Source organism: Bos taurus, chromosome 4, assembly GCF_002263795.3.
Source record: "Bos taurus isolate L1 Dominette 01449 registration number 42190680 breed Hereford chromosome 4, ARS-UCD2.0, whole genome shotgun sequence".
NCBI classification, from domain to species: Eukaryota; Metazoa; Chordata; class Mammalia; order Artiodactyla; family Bovidae; genus Bos; species Bos taurus.
Genome location: NC_037331.1, coordinates 17,907,286 through 17,930,981, shown reverse-complemented (window position 1 = coordinate 17,930,981; position 23,696 = coordinate 17,907,286). Strand labels below are relative to the sequence as shown.

The 23,696-nt window shown below is 38.9% G+C and overlaps 1 long non-coding RNA gene across 1 annotated transcript in view; it reads right to left on the bottom strand.

Annotated features, from left to right (window-relative positions):
• Positions 1-7,185: 7,185 nt before the first annotated feature.
• Positions 7,186-23,696, bottom strand: part of LOC132345068 (uncharacterized) — a 56,226-nt gene continuing 39,715 nt past the window's right edge. Inside the window, exons 2-3 of the long non-coding RNA XR_009494169.1 lie at positions 8,425-8,524; positions 7,186-7,411 (exon numbers count right to left, since the gene is read on the bottom strand). This is a non-coding gene — a long non-coding RNA (uncharacterized lncRNA). The remainder of the gene's footprint in view (positions 7,412-8,424; positions 8,525-23,696) is intronic.

Sequence of the window (23,696 nt, the reverse complement as noted above, 5' to 3'; positions counted from 1 at the left end):
GTGGAATGATTTTTTAATGGAATTTACTCCTTCAATTAGATCCCAAGAAAGATTTTTTAAAAATAAATCACAAATGAGTAAAAAGAATAGAAAGAAGTTTAGTATTTTGTTGTTGTTGTTTAATATTCCCTGAACTCTATTATTGGGCTTCACTGGTGGCTCTATGGTGAAGAATCTGCCTGCATGGCAGGATTTACAGGAGGCATGTGTTCAGTCCCTGGGAAGGGAGGATTCCCCTGGATGAGAAAATGGCAACTCACTCCAGTATTCTTGCCTGGAGAATTCCACGGACAGGGAAGCTTGGCCAGCCACCGTCTTTAGGGTCTCACAGAGTTGAACATGACTGAGCAACTGAACATGCATACATGAATTCTTTTATAAGAACTGCTTTACAAATGTTTATCTTCAGATTTTCTCCTTAGGAAAAACATTAGTTATAGGTAGAAAAATATACATTTATACCAAGTTCAGTTGTGGGATTTTTGTTTTTGGTTTTTGAGCTATCTAGAGTCAATCACTTATTGGTTGTAATAAAATATAAGCAAGTTGACCTTTAAACATTTATGGCATCTTAAAATTGAAACTGGACTGATTGTGTCTACCCGGACCTCGAGGGAAAATCAGAAGCAAACCCTGAGATCATTAGAGCTTAACATTTTGTATATATATGTTCAAAGGATGTGTGTCTATGATGTACCAGAAAGCATCATCCTGGCACTTTAGTTTCTTCACATTCCAGTGTACATTCATGTGTACAGTTCAGTGTACAGTCCAGTACATAGAGTACATCCCAGTGTACATTGTGTACTGTCCAGCGTACATTGCAATGTACACTGTGTATGGACCAGTGTACATCCCAGTGTATACTACACATCCAAGTATACATCATGTACAGTCCAGTGTATAGTGTATAGCCCAAGTGCACATCTGGAACAAACCTAGTCACATCTGGAACACATTTGAAATACATCTGGAACACATCTGAAAGTTAGGTGCATATCTGGGATATATCTGGACCAGATCTGGAATACATCTAGACACATCTGTAACACATATGGAACACATCTGAAATACTCAGATGTACATCTGGAACACATCTGGACACATCTGGGCCACATCTGGTGCACATCCTGTGTACAGTACAAGTGTACACCCTGGTGTACAGTGCAGTGTGCAGTCCAGGGTACTATCCAGTGTGCAGCCCAGTGCACATTCCAGCATACAGTCTGGTGTGTAGTACAAGTGCACATCCCAGTGTACAGTGCAGTGTACAGTCCACAGTACTGTCCAATGTGCATCCTGTGTACAATCCAGTGCACATTCCGACATGCAGTTCAGTGTATAGTGTAGCATACATTGGTGTATGTCTAGTATACAGGCCAGTGTACAGTCCAGTATATACTGCAGTATACACTCCAGTGTATGTCCAGTGTTTCTGTGCCTGTTTTCTCCATGTTCATAAACTCCTATGACTGGCTCCTAGGCATTCTTACTAGAAATGACAAGGAGCAAATAGTCCACAGGTTCAAAGAAGGAAGGATAAAAGAAACAAAATTTAAGTGAACTGAAAGTTGGATTGCTTGACCTTGATTCAAGTTAGTGATGTGCCAGAGTTTTCTTGGTCTGGACCATATGAGCAACTTTCAAAACATCAGAAATTTTGCCAGCTTATTGTTAAGCCCTTTATAGCTTGAAATTGATGGCAAGAGTTATACCAGGGAAGTCATCTGGCACTACAAATCAGGACTTTTGATTATCAGGGTGCCTGTGTTCTAGTGGACAGCTATGGTATAGTAAGTCCAAACTCATGTCCATGCAACTTGTGACGCCACTAAAACTCCTGAATGCCAGTGTCTGGCAGTTCATGCCCTAAGTATCTCCCTGATGTATCCCTTCTAGCTCATCCTGCCATCTCTGCCTTAGTTCCTTTATGGTCTCTGCCCTAGATTTCTGCTGTTGCCTCCCTCAATCTACCACTAGAGGGACTTCCCTGGAGGTCCAGTAGCTAAAACTCTGTACTCCCACTGCATGGGTTGCAGGTTCAAACCCTGTCAGGGAACTAAGATCCCACATGCCACATGGCACCACCCCCAGAAAAATTTACCGTTAGAATAAGATTTAGGTAAGAACCCTACTTGTCTAGAACTGAAGAAAAGAAGATAGCTATCTTTGACTATTGGGTAAATACACTGCATAGCACTTTCCTATATAAAATGGGCACTTCTGATTGACTATAAAGAAGGTGGTTTTCTTCTTTTCTGTTTTGTTGTAGATTTCTACATATTGAATCTATGCTCATAGAACTTGTTTTTAAAATAGTTGGCCAGGACTAGGTTACAGCCTGTAACTATATGACAATAATATGATCACAATGGTACTATATGACAATAATATGATCACAATGGTGTTGACCCCATGGCTTCTGATGGTTGTCTTGTTCTAGCCAGCTGATCAAAAGCAATTTGTCAATGGGAGTATCCACCAGAGGGAATGCTCCTGTGGGGAATGATTAGACTCAGTTCTGACCTCACTCTGCCCTGAGCTTAGTCTGAGGAAAGACTTTTCCACACTGCTTCAGCAACAACTTAAGTCACCCAGCCTGGTGTAGGCATGTTCGTGATTACCACTGGTCATCAAGCAGAAATGCAAGGGTATACCACGTTTTCTTCTGAGCCGTGCGGCCTCATTAAGAAAGTAAAATGTTTGTGAGTCTCCCTCAGGTTTTCTCCCTCTGGGTTGTGGAAGCTCTCTGGCTGTCAGTACAGCACTCTGGGCCAGGAAAGTCCAGAGAATTACTTCAAAGATATGGTACCCTCATTCATTTAAAATGGAATTCAATGCCTGCTTTCCTCAAAGGTATTCACTGAAATTCCATTCACAAGCCATTTCTGTAGTCACTTACCAAAGTGCCTTGTGTTTTCCTAAACTTCATCAAGGTGGACTGGGCTTCCCTAGGAAGCATGGAGCTTCTGTGGCTCATTCTGTATCTTTCTGGAGTAGCAGCAGGAGCAGCGGCCATCACTGGCTCATCTGGCTGCTGTGGCATGAATGGGGTGACTACTGGATTTTTTTTTTTTTTTTTAGTGTGAAAACTACTATCTCTTTAGAGAAACTAGCAAACAATTTTATTCAGTGTACATAAGATATGTATTTTTCAAAAAATCGTTTTAGAGCAGAAATACAAATATAAATGCATAATATGTAAGCATAATATAGTAATGTAAAGATTACCTAATAGATACCAGACAGATGTCAGGTGCTTTACAAACACGATCCACCTATAGCAGTGGTTTGGCAAACGTAGTATTTACCCACAGTGAGTGATAAGGCAATTGAAACTTGAAGAGTTTCAGTGACTTGCTTGCTAATGACCAGAAAGTTAGTAAAAGACAATTTTAGATTCCAAACCCTAAGCTGTCAGTCTCCAAAGTCCTTTGTTTTTACACTAAAAAATGCTAGTTTTCCAATAAATAGAGACTAATCTCCAGTTAACAAAGCCTGTACTTGACTCAACAATGATCTGCTCTTAGGAAGCCCACAGAATTGAAGACCACTCTACTCATCTCAAATGTGGCTTATTTCTACAGAGATATAGATAGATAGATATAGATATAATATATATAATAGATAGATATAATATATATATAAGATAGATTATATCTATCCATATATAGATAGATAACAGAGATCCTGCCTGCAACCCAGTCAGAACACAACCCTCCCACCTCCCTGGATCCCTTCTCCAGAATTCAGAAAACTCATTTCTGAGCCCTCGCACCTGCAAATCTGATTTAATCACTGCCAAGGTAGGCTGCACCCTAACCTGAATAGGTTTGCTACCTTCTGTCCCAGACTCTTATCATTACTTCTATGGGTAAAAGTGTCCAAATTTTAAACAATAGACTTAAATAAAAAATTTAAACTAAGTGTATAATGTACTTAAGACATTAAGATCCAATTCTGATGTCACTGCCATCCTTCTCTCCTCATTCTCCTCCTCCATCTCTTCAGCTCATCATTTCTTGCTTTTAATGCATGATACAGTAACAGGAAATGTTATTTTATATACTCAGAGAGATTAGTTTAAGTCAGTTTGTCTGGGTGACTGAGATTTCTTCTAAAATGATTACTCCTTGTATCCGTGTTGGAAGTCTTAAACAATGTGGCACACCCTGGGGAATGGCCCTGCTGCTAATAGGAAGGTCTGTTATGCTGCTAGTAGGAGGGTCTGTCCACTTTCACCGTTGGCTCAGGTGAAAGTGGAGAACAAAACCCATGGTTAAGCTTATTGGTAAATGTCATGCTTGTCTTAATCAGCCCGGGACGGCCAAAAGAATATACTGAGCACAGGACCTTCTCACAGTTCTGGAGTCTGAGAAGTCCTAGGTCAGAGGCTAGGCAATTCTGTTCCCAGATGAAGCTCTCTTCCAGATTGCAGCCAGCCACTTTCTTACTGTGACCTCACAGGGTGGAGAGAGAGCAAACAATTCTTCTCAGGTCTCTTCCTTTAGGGCACTGATCCCTCAGGGCATACAAGCGCCATCCTTGTGACCTTCTGTAAACCTCATCACCTACCAAAGGCCCAGCTCCATTTACCAAAAGGAGGGAAACAATGTTTCCTCTACGCTTCTGAGTTCTTGGATGAAGCCCTTGTAAGAAAAGACCGGTTAACAAGAGCGAACCAGACGTTTATTAACACGTATGCCCCATGTAAACATGGGACAGAAATGAGTTAATCCCCAAGGTGTCCTAGAATTCAGAATTAAATATCATCAATAACAGGGAAAGGGGAGAGAGGAGAGTGTAAATGGTTTTTAGGAAAGATGACTAGGCCCTTGCAAGAATGGCTGGGAGGTATTATAATTTGTGGCAAAATCTGGCAGGGTGTGGTGCTGACCTTCAGCCTTCTGGTTGATGGCCAGGGAGAGGATTTCTTATAATTTAATTCCTTTCAGAAGATCTGTCTTTAGGCAGTTCAGGGAAGTTCAAAGCCTCTCCTTGCATTTGCTGTTTTTCAAGTGCCTACAACTGGAAATCACCAATATGCAAACAAGACATATATTGGGTATAATGTTCTGCTGCCCTTGAGCTCCAGATCTAAATATCATCAGATTGGGGGTTAGCTTCAAAACATGAATTTTGGAAAGAATCAAACGTTCAGTCCATGAAAATTCTTATTTTCTATTTGAGACGATAAATAACACATGGAAACATAAATCTACAAACAGTGATTATGTTAAGTCCCTCAAGTGACTTCTGGAGTCCGGAACTACTACAGAAATCCTGAAGAGGCAATATTACTTTCAATTCTCCTGACACTTAAATGTTTACATTTTTAAGGTGAATTCAAGTAAAATGATAAGATTTCAATGTATTTTTAGTTTGGAATCATTGGGGTGGTGATCCACATTTTTGAGTTGTAGCTTATATACTTCCTGTGATAATGCATACCATCATGTCTGTGCTCATGTAAATAATAAGAAAACCATTGAGTCTGGTGTGAATGGCAGATATGCAGCTGCATTCCGGACTTGCACTTCCCTTTCCAGCTTCTAGGCTGGTATAAAAAGTAAGCGCCACAGCATTTTAAAAACTGTGATACATAATCCAGAGTTTTACACATGTGAGTCCTATAAAATATCAATGCACTATTACTATAGTATCAATAGTATTAGAGTACCATGCCAAAGCGATTTTTTCGACTTTATGGGTATCTAATAAGAGGTGGTTTTGAAGAGAGTGTTCAAAACCATTTTTGGTCTAGCTCACTTTTTAGACAATGGTAAATGACATGTGTAGAAGTACATGGCATAAAACCCAAAATTGAGCCTAAATTATTGAATGGAACATACCATACTACACTTGATATTAGTGAGGATGGGGGTTGGACATTGCTCACCTGGAATTTTGTTGACTATTATAAGAAGAAAGCTACATGTGCCATCATTATTATCTAGCAAGTCATACAAAACAGATAATTCAGGCCTTTTGACACCATCAAAAATCACCCCAGCTAAAGAAAAAAGGTAAATCCCAAAAAACGTACTTACTTTTCCCTCAAACCTTCTAGTTTGTGTCTTGTGTCAAATTATTCCCACATTATTGCATCCAAATTTCTTTTATAATTCATATTAAGCTATTAAGCTAATGGTCTCTAAATGCAGATTTAGATTTGATTTCTCACAATGTACTAAAATAGTATTTTCTATATTAGATATGTTCTTTATTTTGAAGTGCTATATGCTCAGAGAGAGAACCAAATGACGTTTAAAATTATATCATAGACTAGCCGGTAAATTACTGAGATGAGTAGAACTCATCTTCTGAGTGAATTTGGAGCTGTTTGTTTGTTCCTTTAGCAATACCTGATAATACACAAACAGTTTTTTAGTAGATTGTCAATGTTATTTTTATGAAGAAATTTACTACTCTGCAATCTTTTGAGCTCTTCCTAACTTAATTATCATGTTCTACATTTCCTGTGGTTTACAATTAAAATTGTGATGAACCAGACATTAGAGAAGGACATGGCAACCCACTCCAGTATTCTTGACTGGAAAATCCCAAGGACAGAGAAGCCTGGTGGGCTACAGTCATGGGGTCACAAAAAGTCAGACATGACTGAAGTGACTAAGCGTGCATGCACAAGCCAGATGTAGAAACTACCCCTTGTGTGACAAAACAGGTTATTTGTATTTTACCAAAATTATATGAGATATTCATTTATGAAACTTCTATTAAAATTTTATTTTACCCATCTATAAGTACCTATAAGTGGTATGTTTTGTCTGAATACTTTTTCAGCCCAATTTTCTCTCAATGTCCACCACCAAAATAAAGATAGTTCAATTTACCATTTGTGCCCATGCCAGATCCAGTTAGTAAAAAATAATGACCCTGACATTTTATATTTTCCAAGGATTATCAAATAAGAAATGGTCTCCAGACCAGAACAAACATTTATTTTGATAAAGAAATGCTTAATCTTCCTTATATTGTCAATAGTCACCAATATTACTTTCTAAATTTCTAAAACTACCTTAGGCAATGGACAGAGGAGCCTGGTGGGCCGCAGTCCATGGGGTCGCTAAGAGTTGGACATGACTTATAATATTTTATCCCATTGTTTTTTTAAACCTAACTTAATTGGTATAAAGACCAATAGTAATATTGAGAGACCACATTTCCAGTATTATTGCTATTCTGCAGAATGTTTGTAAATAGAAAACATTGTAAAAATCAAGGATTTATTTTTACAATATAACTTTGAAGATACATTTATCCTTAAATATTCCTGGTAATTTTACACTGGCTTTAACAGAAATAAGAAATTCCTTACTGAATATGGATCCAAAAGTCTGTGTTACTTTATGCTTATCCTTTGGTTTGTTCTTTCCAACATCCTGGGTGACTGAGGTAGGAAGGAAGAATGTAGAATAATTAATGACTTTGTAAATGACTTCAAAGTGCATTAAATTGAGAATCAACTTTAAGAACTATTTTTTTTTCTTTTTAGTCTTTTCACTATATTTTCAACAAAAAGTTATTGAATTTCAGGTATTGGACTTGACTGACTAAGAAAATGATAACTAAGAAATTTGAGATGGACAGACCATTTGCAACTATGCTGATAGCACTTAAAGTTCCATTTAAGAAGAGTTTTTGACAAGTTTTAGACTTGGAGAAGTGTTAGACATATTTACATATCTTTATGCTTGACATATGAATGAGATTTGCTTATTTGGCTTATCTGACAACTTATAAAATTACCACTTTGAGAGTAAGCATCATAAACTTAAAATAGAATTAATACCACATGGCTTAGAGTATTGATATGATTGAAAACAAGTATATACATAATACATATGAAAATGCTTTGTCAACTACGCAGAGTGACACAAATTAAATACATTGCTGTTAAGACACTTAACTGGAAATATCCAGAGACCATTCATGGACATAGAACTTAAAGACCTACAGGTCTATAGATTTATTAATTTCAGTTTTAAACAGAAGAATTTCTATAGAAATAATAGGATTTATTGACCTATCCTAGCTAAAAAGTGGGGGGGAAAGGGCAGAAGCAAAAGGCAGAATCTTGGAGTATATGAACAACAATTACATGGTAGTAGAAAGAGAAATCAGATGACAAATGAGGAGCATCTAATATGTAAAAGAAAACCATAACAGTGCAGTAGTAGAAACCAGAGACATCAAACCTAACTGAGGACAGGTTCATGATGGAAAACCACACGCCTTCTTGACAGGTCTGAAGGTGCTTCTTTATGTTCAACAGGTGGTTTTTCAGCAGAATAATCACAAAGAAAGATTAAGAACTTAAGATGGAATAAGGCATGTTGTTTTTTAAAATTGGCTCTTCTTTATCTACAAATTCAATCAACTTGTTTCTATCTGAACAATTACCTCTTTAATCTACTCTCTTCCTCTCAGTTGCCATGAACACTTGAGAGCAGCAATACTTTTATGGATGTTTCCTGGTTTCTGAGGCCTCAGAATCACATCCCTAGAAAAAGAGAAAGAGGCAATATGGACCTTGAAGGTAAGAAAATACTTCTAGGTCTGTATTAGTCTGCTCTGGTTGCCATGAAAAATACTACAGGTTGGGTATCTTAACAGAAGTGTATTTTCTAACAGTTCTGCAGGGTAGAGCCCAAGATCAAGGTGCCATCAGTGTTGGTTCCTGGTAAGACCCATCTTCCTCCCTTGGAGACAGCCACCTTCTTCTCATTTCCTCAGAAATAGAAAGACCTCTGGTATCTCCTTCTCTACTTTTAAGGACACCAATCATATTTGATTAGGGCCCCACACTTAAAGCCTTTTTTAAACCCTAAATACCTGTCTTAAGGACACATGGGCATGTAGGGGTTCAACGAATGAATTTTACAGGGGATGCAATTCAGTCAATAATAAGACCTGAGTATATCAAGGGTATAGGTGACCGTTGATTAATGAAATTTGGTCTCATCCAACATTTAGAATGTTGGTTATAAAATATTGAATTAGCAATACTTTATCTTTGAAGGAAGCAATTTAAACAAGATAAATACTTTTTCTCTCACTTGCATTTCTCCCATGTTTTCTGTCTGTGACTTTCCAACCTGTCCTCTATGTAGATATGATTACCTTCACAATCTTTTAAGTCTGACCTTTCCATTCCACTCTTCAAAAATTTTCAGTGACTCCTCACTGCTTAAAGCATAAAATTTAATATAATAGTTGTTCATTTAGTGGACAATAACCTGGCCCCAACATGTACTTTGTGTCATCAGTCACTCTATACTTCAGCCACAGAGGACTGCTCCTTGATACTTGGACTTTTTGGTGACATTACACCTATATGAACACTGTTTCTTCAGCCTGGAATGTCTTCTTCCTCAAAGCCCACTTTCAAATTCCAGGGCTTCAGTGAAGCCTTCCTTGATCTCAGTGAGAAGAAATCACTGCCCAAATTCTTTAAGCATAAGTTAATTGCTTACAAAAAGAAACTGAAAATGGCTTAAAGACTTAACCCAGTTCTCCTGCTATAAAGGTGGATTCTTTACTGTCTCAGCCACCAGGAAAGCCCAAACATAAGACATGATACTATGAAATTCCTAGAAGAGATCACAGGCAAAACATTCTCTGACATAAATTGTACCGATGTTTTCTTATGTAATATTGACAAAGCAATGGAAATCAAAACAAAAATAAACAAATAGAACCTACTGAAACTCAAGCTTTTGCACAACCAAGGAAACCACACACACACCAGAGGAAAAAAAAAAGTAAAAGAAAAGACAGCCTGTGGAATGGGAAAGTATTGGCAAATGATGTGACTGAAAAGGGCTTAATCTCCAAAAGATACAAATAGGTCATACAAATTGGCAACACCAAAAACAAACACTCCAATTGAAAAACAGGCAGAAGACTTTTATAGACATTTCTTCAAATAAGACATTCAGATGGCCAACAGGCACATGGAAAAATGCACAACATCACTAATGAAGGAAATGCAATTCAAAACTACAGTGAGGTACCACATCTCACCAGTCAGAATGGCCATCATTAGCAAGTCTACAAACAAATGCTGGAGAGGATGTGGAGAAAGGGAACTCTTCTATACTGTTGCTGGGAATGTAAGTTGGTGCAGCCACTATGGAGAATAGTATGGCAGTTCCTCAGAAAACTAAAAGTAGAATTACCATGTGATCCAGCAATTACCATATGATCACTCCTGGGCATATACCTGAACAAAACTATATTTCAAAAAGATGCACGTACCAGTAGCATTATTCAAAATAGCCAAAACATGGACATGACCTAATGTCTATTGACAGATAAATGGATAAAGAAGATGTGTTCATACCAAACACAAAATCACAGATGTACAAAATAAACCTATGATTATCAAGGTGGGGATGGAGGCAGGGACACATTGGGAGATTTGGATTGATGTATACACACTACTACATATAAAACAGACAATTAATAAGGACCTACTGTACAGTACAGGGAACTCTACCCAATCCTCAGTAATGACACAAATGGGAAAATAATCTAAAAATGAGTGGATATATGTGTATGTGTGACTGATTTACTTTGCTCTACACCTGAAACTAACACAATGTTATAAATAAACTTGTTAATTTTTAAAAAAATAATTTAAAAAAAGATGTGGTATATATGTACAATGGAATACTCAGTTCGGTTCAGTTCAGTTGCTCAGTCGTGTCTGACTCTTTGCGACTCCATGAATTGCAGCACGCCAGGCCTCCCTGTCCATCACCAACTCCTGGAGTTCACTCAAACTCATGTCCATCGAATCAGTGATGCCATCCAGCCATCTCATCCTCTGTCGTCCCCTTCTCCTCTTTCCCCCAACCCCTCCCAGCATCAGAGTCTTTTCCAATGAGTCAACTCTTTGCATGAGGTGGGAACTACTCAGTCATAAAAAAGGATGAAATAATGCCATTGAAGCAACATGGAGACGATCATACTATGTGACGTAATTCAGAGAAAGACAAATATCATATGATATCACGTATATGTGGAACCTAAAATATGCCACAAATGAACCTATCTATGAAACAGAAACAGATCCCGCATATAGCACATATGGAGATCAGACATGATTGCTAAGGGGAGGTGGGGGAGGGAAAGGCCTGGACTGGGGACTTGGGGATTAATAAATGCAAACTATTGCATTTAGAATGAATAAACAACAAGGTCCTACTTGTATAGCACAGGGAACTCTAACAAGTCTCTTAGAATAAACTATAATGGAAAAGAATACCAAAAAAAAAAAAAAAAGTGGTGAGAACAAGATGGCAGAGGAGTAGGTGGATGTGGAGTACATCTTTCTCCACAGATACATCAGGAATACACCTTCAGACACAGAAGTGCATGCAAAACACCAGCTGCGAGAGGACAGGAGTACCTGACCAGTGGAAAAGAATATACAGAACCATGCAAAACTCAGTAGGACGAAAGAACTGGGGGAAAAACAGGAGTGTTAGTAGGACTGGACCTGCTCTCAGCAGGTGGGGGAACTGAAGCTGGGGTCCCATCCCCACATCGGGGCAATTGTCTGAGTCAGAGGAGAAACATTTAAGGCTGAGAGGGAAACAGCTGATCTGTGGTAGCCTAAATGGAATGAGAATCAAAGGGTCCTTGCCACACCCATACATACCCTGGACAGGGATGCAGGTCCTCTAGAAGGCACAGCAGCTAGGAGCTGGAGTTTAGGGATTGTGGAGCAATCCCAGGGTGAGGGCTGTTGTTGACTGGAGAGACAGATCAAGGGGATGTGGGGGAGGAGGTTGTGGTGGGAAATGCCTATGGAGGAAAGCTAGGCAGCCGCAGAAGCAAGGCAATACTGCTGAGTCATGCATAGCCGGTGGAAACATCACCATAACCTCTCTCTTCCCACAGGCCAGCATTGGCAGCTGAACAACAGAAAGGCTGGCCCATCAAACACCTGATGCACTGAACTACAGAGTAGGACCCCACCCAAGGTGCTCCTTTAAGTGACTGATGCTCCAAACTAAAGAGTAGGACCCCAGCCAGGCCGGCCCCTCTTTATGCCTGATGCATAGAACAACAGAGAATGACCCCAGACAAGAGAGCCCTCTAAGTGCCTGAATGGGTGGAGCTACAGAGAAAGACTGGCTAAAGAGGCCTTCTGATCGTCAGCTATAAGAAGCTCAAAAAAAGACTGAAAGGACCATAACTCCTGTGGTGGAAGCAGTCTGTGTCCCTGCACACTTGGTGCTGCCAGGTCCCTGCAAGCCAAACAGCTACACTACCTTCACGCTCAACTCTCACTGGGGCGGAGCTGCCACAGGCAAAAAAAAAAAAGTCTTGCGTCTATGCACACAGGGTCACTTTGGTCATGGCTAACTGTTTGTGGCCTGTGGACTGTGGCCTGCCAGGTTTCTCAGTCAGGGGGATTCTCCAGGCAAGAATGCTCGAGTGTATTGGCCAATACTGGTTGCCATGCCCTTCTAGAGCACTATATTTCCTGCTGCCCTAGCTGCCAACTCCCCTGAGTACCTAGTGCTGCCAGAACCCCTGTGACCCAAGCAGCCGCACCACCTCCACACCTGACCCTCACAGGGGCAGACCCAAGTCCTCCAGGGCAGCCTCAGGAGCAAACCCCAGTGGACAACCCACATGAAGAGGTGGAAATAAAACCACAATTGAAACCCAGGGGCAGTGTGGCTAAGGAAGAAGACCCAAAACCTTCCCCCGATCTGTACAAGCTGCAGATTAAATCCACATGATCAGCTAGGCAGACTGTCTATGGAATATATAAAAGGACATTGAGAACTCCCACAAAAAAAATGCACTAGTTGTGATAGCTGTGGACATTGGAGGCAAGAACACAACAGGAGTAGGACCAGATTAGAATCTGAGCTGCACCCACCCACAGCAGATCCAGAAGTGACCACAGAGTTGGAGGGCATCCTAGGGGGGTGAAGTGGACTGTGACTCTCAGCTAGGAAAAGAATCTGACAGCAGTGACTCAAGAAAAACTTATTATTTTTATGTTTTGACTTGTTCTGTAGATTCTCTTGGATTTTTTTTTTAACTTCTTTTTCTCCTCCCACTCCCATTCTACTTGTCAATTATATTGGCACTATGAAATCTAATTAAGCCTTTGAGCTTTTTTTTTTTTTTTTTTCTCAGTAACATCTTTTATTGTTTTTATAAACTTTTGCCTCTACACTGGGCTTTTGCAGTTCTGTGGCATTTTCCTTTTTTTTTTTCCCTTCCTTTTTTTCCCTCTTTTTTTAATTTTAATTTTTAATTTTTAAAATCCTATTATTTTTTTTCTACACCTATTCCTTTGCTTTATTTTCCTACTGTCCTTTTCCCCTTGCAGTTAATCTTTAATGCATATAAACCTTCTTTATCTACCTCTATTTAAATTTGCATATCTATTCTTTCTTTCTTTCCTTTTCTCTCAACATATTTGTTATTTTTTATTTTCGTTGCTTGGCATCTAGCTTTATTTTTGTTTTTCAGTTTGCGCTTTAATTAGTGTTGTTCTTAAATGGTAGATATACTTTTTGGTTTCCTTTATTCACCAGGTCAATTTATTGTACTTTATTTTTGTTGGACTGTTTTGATTTTGCACCAACTCAATGGACATAAGTTTGAGTAAGCTCTGGGAGTTGATGATGGGCAGGGAGGCCTGGTGTGCTACAGTCCATGGTCACAAAGAGTTGGACACGACTGAGTGACTGAACTGAACCTCTGGGTGTATATATATGTATATGAGTATATTAAGTCACAGTTTTTATTGTTGTTATAAACCTCTGCTTTGATTTTGGGCTTTTGCAGTTCTGTGGAGTTCTCCTTTTTTTTTCTCTCTCTCTTTTTTTAAAAATTTAATTGTTAATTTTTTTGAACCTATTATTTTTTTACATTTTATTCCTGTTTACTTTTCCTACTGTTCTTTTCCCCTTGCAGTTAATCTTTAATGTATATAAATCTTCTTTATCTACCTCTGTTTAACTTTGCATATATACTCTTTCTTTCTTTTCTTTCTTTCCTTTCCTCTCAATATATTTGTTAGTTTTGTTTTCTTTGCTTTATTCCCCACTTGGCACTTTGTTTTAGTTTTGTTTTCCAGTTTGTGCTTTATTTAGTTTAGTTCTTAACTGGTAAATATAATTTTTGATTTCCTTTGCTTACTGGGTCAATCTACTGTACTTTACTTTTTTTGGACTGTTTCAATTTTGCTTTTGGGTGAATATTCCATTATTTTAAGTATCATTTGCCTGCTTTTGTAACTGCCACTTGTCTGGGATTCATCTCTGGTTTCTCATTTTTGGGTATTTGTTTTAATCTCACTTAATGCCATAACTGGAGAAGGCAATGGCACCCCAATCCAGTACTCTTGCCTGGAAAATCCCATGGAAGGAGGAGCCTGGTGGGCTGCAGTCCATGGGGTCGCTAAGAGTCAGACAGGACTGAGCGACTTCACTTTCACTTTTCACTTTCACGCACTGGAGAAGGAAATCGCATTCTACTCCAGTGTTCTTGCCAGGAGAATCCCAGGGATGGGGGGGCCTGGTGGGCTGCCATCTATGGGGTCACACAGAGTCGGACACAACTGAAGCGACTTAGCTGCAGCAGCAACAGCAATGCCAAAACAAACCACTTGTGGAATCTTCCTTCCTAACCAGAGATCAAGCTCTGGCCTTTGGAGTGGGAACACTGACTCCAAGACTCTAGACTACCAGAGAACTAACCCTAGGGTGTATCAAATAGTGAGGACTCACACAAAAGAAACCACTGTAATACAAGACCTGCATCATCCAACCATCAGTAACACCCCATGCAGGATGCCTCATCTAACCAACAAACAAAAGTACAAACCCAATAATCAGCAGACAGGATTACCACCTCACTGAGCATTGCCCATTAGAGGAAAAACAACAATAACAACAACAACATTAACTCAGCACAAATCTCACCCTTACAAAGCTTACACAAGCCATTGGACCAAACTTAGGAGGGCACAAGCCAAAAGGAAGAAAGAATTCAACATTGAAACCTGGGAAAAAACCTCAAACACAGTAAGTTAAAAAAAAAAGAAAAAGAAAAGGCAGAGAGATACTACACAAATGAAGGAACAAACTAGAAACACAGAAGTCCAAATAAATGAAGAGGAAATAGGCAAACTACCTGAAAAAGAATTCAGAATAATGACAGTAAAGATGATCAAAAACCTTGAAAACAGAATGGAGAAAATGTAAGAATCAATCAACAAAGACCTAGAAGAATTAAAGAATTAACACACAGAGACAAACAATTACTGAAATTAAAAATACTCTAGTCTGAAGCAGAAGAACAAACCAGTGAGCTGAAAGATAAAATGGTGGAAATAACTTCTGAAGAGCACAATAAAGTGATAAGAATCAAAAGAACTGAGGATAGTCTCAGAGACCTCTGGGACAATATCAAACACACCAATATTCGAATTATAGGGGTCCCAGAAGAAGACGAGAAAAAGAAAGGGTATGAAAACATTTTTGAAGAGATTATAGTTGAAAATTTCCCCAACATGGAAGAGTAAATAGTCGACCCAGTCCAAGAGGCACAAAGAGTCCCATACAGGATAAACCCAAGGAGAAATGCACCAAGACACATACTAATCAAACCAACAAAGACTAAACACAGAGAAAGAATATTAAAAGCAGAAAGGGAAAAGCAACAAGTAACATACAAGGGAAACACCATATGCTTAACAGCTGATCTTTCAGCAGAAACTCTGCACACCAGAAGGGAATAGCAGGATATATTTAAAGCACTGAAAGGGAAAAATCTACAACCAAGATTATTGTACCTGGCAAGGATCTCATTCAAAACTGATTGAGAAATCAAAAGCTTTTCAGACAAGCCAAAGGGAATTCATTACCACAAAACCAGGTCTACAACAAATGTTAAAGGGACTTATATAGTCGAGAAATACAAGAGAGAAAAGAAGATCTACAAAGTCAACCCCAAACAATTAAGAAAATGACAATAGGAACATATATATCAATAATTACTTTAAATTTAAGCAGATTAACTACTCCAACCAAAAGATATAGCCTGGTTGAATGGATACAAAAACAAGACCTATATATACGCTGTCTACAAGAAATCCACTTCAGACCTAAAGAAACATAAAGACTGAAAATGAGAGGATGGAAAAATATATTCCATGCAAATGGGAAGCAAAAGAAAGCTGGAGTAGCAATCCTCATATCAGACAAAATAGACCTTAAATAATATTACAAGAGATAAGGAAGGACACTGAATAACGATCAAGGGATCAATCCAAGAGGAAGACATAACGATTGTAAATATCTATGCACCCAACACAGGACCACATCAATACATAAGACAAACACTAACAGACATAAAAGGAGAAATTGACAGTAACACAATAATAGTAGGAGATGTTACTCCTCACTTGCACCAATGGACAGATCATCAAAACAGAAAATTAAAAAGGAAACATGTCTTAAATGATACATTAGATGAGATGGGCCTCACTGATATCTTCAGGACATTCCATCCAAATGCAGAAGAATATACCTTCTTCTCAAGTGCACATGGAACATTCTCCAGGATAGACCATATCTTGAGTTACAAATCAAACTTCAGTAGATTTAAGAAAATTGAAATCATATCAAGCATCTTCTCTGACCACAATGCTATGGGACTAGATATCAATTACAAGAAAAAAACTGTAAGAAACACAAACACATGGAGATTAAACAACACATTTCTAAATAACTAAGAGGTTACTGAAGAAATCAAAAGGGAAATCAGAAAATTTCTAGAAACAAATGACAATGAAAACATGACCATTCAAAACCTATGGGATGCAGCAAAAGCAGTTCTAAGAGGGAAGTTTATAGCAATACAATCCGACCTCAAGAAACAAGAAAGACAGAGAATAGACAACCCAACTTTACACCTAAAATAACTGGAAAAAAAGAACAAAAGACCCCAAAATTAGTAGAAGGAAATAAATTATAAAGATCTGAGCAGAAATAAATGAAAAAGAAATGAAAGAAACAATAGTAAAGATTAATAAAACTAAAAGATGGTTCTTTGAGAAGATAAACAAAATTGACTAAACTTTAGCCAGACTCATCAAGAACATAAGGGAGAAGAATGAAATCAATAAAATTAGAAATGAAAAAGGAGAGGTTACAGAAGAAAATGCAGAAATATAAATGATGATGAGAGACTATTATGAACAACTATATGGCAATAAAATGGATAACCTGGAAGAAATGGAGAGATTCTTGGAACTAAGTTCAATCTTCCAAGACTGAACCAGGAAGAAATATAAAATACGAACAACCCAATTTCAAGCACTGAAATTGAAGCTGTGATCAAAAATCTCCCAAAAAACAAAAGCCCAAGATCACATGGCTTCACAGGGGAAATCTTGTCAAACATTTAGAGAAGAGCTAATTGATGCTTTTGAACTGTGGTGTTGGAGAAGACTCTTGAGAGTCCCTTGGACTGCAAGGAGATCCAACCAGTCCATTATGAAGGAGATCAGCCCTGGGATTTCTTTGAAAGGAATGATGCTAAAGCTGAAACTCCAGTACTTTGGCCATCTCATGCGAAGAGTTGACTCACTGGAAAAGACTCTGATGCTGGGAGGGATTGGGGGCAGGAGGAGAAGGGGACGACAGAGCATGAGATGGCTGGATGGCATCACTGACTCGATGGACGTGAGTCTGAGTGAACTCCAGGAGATGGTGATGGACAGGGAGGCCTGGCGTGTTGCGATTCATGGGGTCGCAAAGAGTCGGACATGACTGAGCGACTGAAGTGAACTGAACTGAACTGAATGCCTATCCTTCCAAAACTCTTTCAAAAATTGCAGAGGAAGGAACACTTCTAAACTCATTCTATGAGCCTTGATACCAAAACCAGACAAAGACAACATAAAAAAAAGAAAGAAAACTACAGGCCAATATCACTGATGAACATAGATGCAAAAATCCTCGACAAAATTTTAGCAAACAGAAATCAGCAACACATCAAAAAATTTGTCAACCACTTGTAGAAGATTGAAACTAGAATACTTTCTAACACCATACACAAAGATAAACTCAAAATGGATTAAAGATCTAAACATAAGACCAGAAACTATAAAACTCCAAGAGGAGAACATAGGCAAAACACTTTCTGACATAAATTACAGCAGGATCCTCTATGACCCACCTCCCAGAATATTGGAAATAAAAGCAAAAATAAACAAATGGGACCTAATTAAAATTAAAAGCTTCTGCACAACAAAGGAAACTATAAGCAAGGTGAAAAGACAGCCTTCAGAATGGGAGAAAATAATAGCAAATGAAGCAACTGACAAACAACTAATATCAAAAATATACAAGCAACTCCTGCAACTCAATTCCAGAAAAATAAATGGCCCAATCAAAAAATGGGCCAAAGAACTAAACAGACATTTATCCAAAGAAGACATACAGATGGCTAACAACACATGAAAAGATGCTCAACATCACTCATTATCAGAGAAATGCAAGTCAAACACAATGAGGTACCATTTTACGCCAGTCAGAATGGCTGTAATCCAAAAGTCTACAAGCAATAAAAGCTGGAGAGGGTGTGGGAAAAAGGGAACCCTCTTACACTGTTGGTGGGAATGCAAACTAGTACAGCCACTATGGAGAACAGTATGGAGATTCCTAAAAAACTGGAAATAGAACTGCCTTACTCCTGTACTTTGGCCTCCTCATGCGAAGAGTTGACTCATTGGAAAAGACTCTGATGCTGGGAGGGATTGGGGGCAAGAGGAGAAAGGGACAACAGAGGATGAGATGGCTGGATGGCATCACTGACTCGATGGACGTGAGTCTGAGTGAACTCCGGGAGTTGGTGATGGACAGGGAGGCCTGGCGTGCTGTGATTCACGGGGTCGCAAAGAGTCGGACACGACTGAGTGACTGATCTGATCTGATGACCCAGCAATCCCACTGCTGGGCATACACACCGAGGAAACCAGAATTGAAAGAGACATGTGTACCCCAATATTCATCGCAGCACTGTTTATAATAGCCAGGACATGGAAGCAACCTAGATGTCCATCAGCAGATGAATGGATAAGAAAGCTGTGGTACATATACACAATGGAGTATTACTCAGCCATTAAAAAGGATACATTTGAATGAGTTCTAATGAGGTGGATGAAACTGAAGCCTATTATACAGAGTGAAGTAAGCCAGAAAGAAAAACATCAATACAGTATACTAACACATATATATGGAATTTAGAAAGATGGTAACAATAACCCTGTATGCGAGACAGCAAAAGAGACACAGATGTGTAGAACAGTCTTTTGGGCTCTGTGGGAGAGGGAGAGGGTGGGAAGATTTGGGAGAATGGCATTGAAACATGTATAATATCATATAAGAAACGAATTGTCAGTCCAGGTTCGATGCAGGATACAGGATGCTTAGGGCTGGTGCACTGGGATGACCCAGAGGGATGGTACGGGGAGGGAGGAGGGAAGGGGGTTCAGGATGGGGAATACGTGTACACCCGTGGTGGATTCATGTTGATGTATGGCAAAACCAATACAATATTGTAAAGTAATTAGCCCCAAATTAAAATAAATAAATTTAAATTAAATAAAAAAAAAGCTTCTACACCATGATCAAAGCTGGGTTTACTCCAGGGATGCAAGGATTCTTTAGTATACACAAAGCAATCAATGTGATACACCATATTAACAAATTCAAAGATAAAAACCATATGATAATCTCAATAGATGCATAAAAAGCCTTTGGCAATATTCAGCACCCATTTATGATTAAAACTCTTCAAAAAATGGGCATAGGAGAAACTTAGCTCAACATAGTAAAGGCCATGTATGATAAGCCTACAGCAAGCATTATTCTCAACAGAGAAAACCTGAAAGCATTCCCCCTCAGATCAGGAACAAAACAAAGGTGTCCATTTTCACCACTATTATTCAACATAGTTTTGGAAGTCCTAGCTACAGCAATCAGAGAAAAGAAAAAAAGAAAAGAAATCCAGATCAGAACAGAAGTAAAGTTTTCACTGTTGCAGATGACATGATACTGTACATAGAAAGAAGGAAAGAAAGTGAATTTGCTTAGTCGTGTCTGACTCTTTGTGACCCCAGGCTTTGTAGCCTCCCAGGCTCCTCTGTCTATGGGCTTCTCCAGGCAAGGGTAGTGTACTGGATTGCCATTTCCTTCTCCAGGGGATCTTCCCAACCCAGGGATTGAACCCAGGTCTTCCACATTGCAGGCAGATGTTTTATCATTTGAGCCACTAGGAAAGCCATTCTGTACATAGAATTCCCTATAGATAGTAACAAAAATTATTAGAGCTAATCAGTGAATTTAGCAAGGTTTCAGGATACAAAATCAATACACAGAAATCACTTGAATTTCTATATACTAACAATGAAAAGAAGCAGAATATATTAAGAAGAGATGGCAAGAATACACAGAAGAACTGTACAAAAAAGATCTTCATGACCCAGATAATCATGATGGTGTGATCACTGACCTAGAGCCAGACATCCTGGAATGTAAAGTCAAGTGGGCCTTAGAAAGCATCACTATGAACAAAGCTAGTGCAGGTGATGGAATTCCAGTTGAGCTCTTTCAAATCCTGAAAGATGATGCTGTGAAAGTGCTGCACTCAATATGCCAGCAAATTTGGAAAACTCAGCAGTGGCCACAGGACTGGAAAAGGTCCGTTTTCATTCCAATCCCAAAGAAAGGTAATGCCAAAGAATGCTCAAACTACTGCACAATTGCACTCATCTCACAAGCTAGTAAAGTAATGCTCAAAATTCTCCAAGCCAGGCTTCAGCAATATGTGAACCGTGAACTTCCTGATGTTCAAGCTGGTTTTAGAAAAGGCAGAGGAACCAGAGATCAAATTGCCAACATCTGCTGGATCATCAAAAAAGCAAGAGACTTCCAGATAAACATCTATTTCTGCTTTATTGACTATGCCAAAGCCTTTGACTGTGTGGATCACAATAAACTGTGGAAGATTCTAAGAGATGGGAATATAAGACCACCTGATCTGCCTCTTGAGAAATTTGTATGCAGGTCAGGAAGCAACAGTTAGAACTGGACATGGAACAACAGACTGGTTCCAAATAGGAAAAGGAGTTCATCAAGGCTGTATATTGTCACCCTGCTTATTTAACTTATATGCAGAGTATATCATGAGAAACGCTGGACTGGAAGAAACACAAGCTGGAATGAAGATTGTCGGGAGAAATATCAACAACCTCAGATATGCAGATGACACCACCCTTATGGCAGAAAGTGAAGAGGAACTCAAAAGCCTCTTGATGAAAGTGAAAGTGGAGAGTGAAAAAGTTGGCTTAAAGCTCAACATTGAGAAAACAAAGATCATAGGATCCGGTCCCATCACCTCATGGGAAATAGATGGAGAAAAAGTGGAAACAGTGTCAGACTTTATGTTTCTGGGCTCCAAAATCACTGCAGATGGTGACTGCAGCCATGATATTAAAAGATGCTTACTCCTTGGAAGGAAAGTTATGACCAAACTAGATAGCATATTCAAAAGCAGAGACATTACTTTGCCAACAAAGGTCCGTCTAGTCAAGGCTATGGTTTTTCCAGTGGTCATGTATGGATGTGAGAGTTGGACTGTGAAGAAGGTTGAGCGCCGAGGAATTGATGCTTTTGAACTGTGGTGTTGGAGAAGACTCTTGAGAGTCCCTTGGACTGCAAGGAGATCCAACCAGTCCATTCTGAAGGAGATCAGCCCTGAGTGTTCTTTGGTGTTCTTTGATGCTAAAGCTGAAACTCCAGTACTTTGATCACCTCATGCGAAGAGTTGACTCATTGGAAAAGACTCTGATGCTGGGAGGGATTGGGGGCAGGAGGAGAAGGGGACGACAGAGGATGAGATGGCTGGATGGCATCACTGACTCAATGGACGTGAGTCTGAGTGAAATCCGGGAGTTGGTGATGGACAGGGAGGCCTGGCGTGCTGCAATTCATGGGGTTGCAAAGAGTCGTACACGACTGAGCGACTGATCTGATCTGATCTGAGTAATGAAAAATCAGAAAGAGAAATTAAGGAATCAGTCACATTCACTATTGCAAAAGAAAGAATTAAATATCTAGGAATAAACTTACCTAAGGAGACAAAAGAACTGTACACAGAAAATTATGACACTGATGAAAGAAATCAAAGATGGCATAAAAGATATATTCCAAGTTCCTGGGTAGGAAAAATCAATATTGTGAAAATGACTATACTACCAAACACAGTCTACAGATTCAAGGTGATCCTTATCAAATTATCAACGGCATTTCCCACAGAACTAGAATTAAAAAATTCACAATTCATGTGGAAATACAAAAGACCCCAAATAGCCAAAGCAGTTTTAAGAAAGAAGAATGGAGCTGGAGGAATCAGACTTCCTGACTTCAGATTGTACTACAAAACTACAGTCATCAAGACAGTATGGTACTGACACAAAAACAGAAATACAGACCAATGGAACAAGATAGAAAGCCCAGAAATAAACCCATGAAACTATGGGTACCTTATTTTTGACAATGGAGGCAAGAATATACAGTGGAGCAAAGACAGCCTTTTTAATAAATGGTGCTGGGAAAACCGGAGAGCTACATATAAAAGAATGAAATTAGAACACTTCCTAACACCATACCCAAAGATAAACTCAAAATGTATTAAAGACCTATATGTAAGACCAGAAACTTTAAAACTTTTAGAGGAAAACATAGGCAAAACACTCGATGACATAAATCAAAGAAAGATCCTCTATGACCCACCTCTTAGAGTAATGGAAATAAAACCAAATGTAAACAAATGGGACCTGATTAAACTTAAAAGCTTTAGCACAAGAAATAAAACTCTAAGCCGGGTGAAAAGACAACCCCCAGAATGGGAGAAAATAATAGCAAATGAAACAACTGACAAAGGATTAATTTCCAAAATATACAAGCAACTCATACAACTGAATACCAGAAAACAAAAAACCCAATCAAAATGTGCGAAAAAGACCTAAACAAACACTTCTCCAAAGAAGACATACAGATGGGTCACAAACACATGAAAAGATGCTCAACCTCACTCATTATTAGAGAAACACAATTCAAAACTTCAGTGAGATATCACCACAAAATGGTCAGAATGGCCATCATCAAGAAGTCTACAAACAATAAATGCTGGAGAAGGTGTGGGGAAAAGGGAACACTCTTTCACTTCTGGTGGGAATGTAACTGATAAAAACACTGTGGAAGATGGTATAGAGATTTCTTAAAAAACTAGAAATAAAACCACATATGACTCAGAAATCCCACTCCAAGGTGTACACCTGGAAGAAGCCAAAATTGAAAAAGACCCATGTATCCCATTATTCATTGCAGCACTATTTACAAGAGCCAGAACATGGAAGCAACCTAGATGTCCATTGACAGATGAATGGATAAAGAAGTTGTGGTACATATACACAATGGAATATTACTCAGCCATAAAAAGGAACACATTTGAGTCAGTTCTGATAGGTGGATGAACCTAGAGACTACTATACAGAGGGCAGTAAGTCAGAAAGAGAAAGATAAACATAGTATTCTAACACATATACATGGAATCTAGAAAAA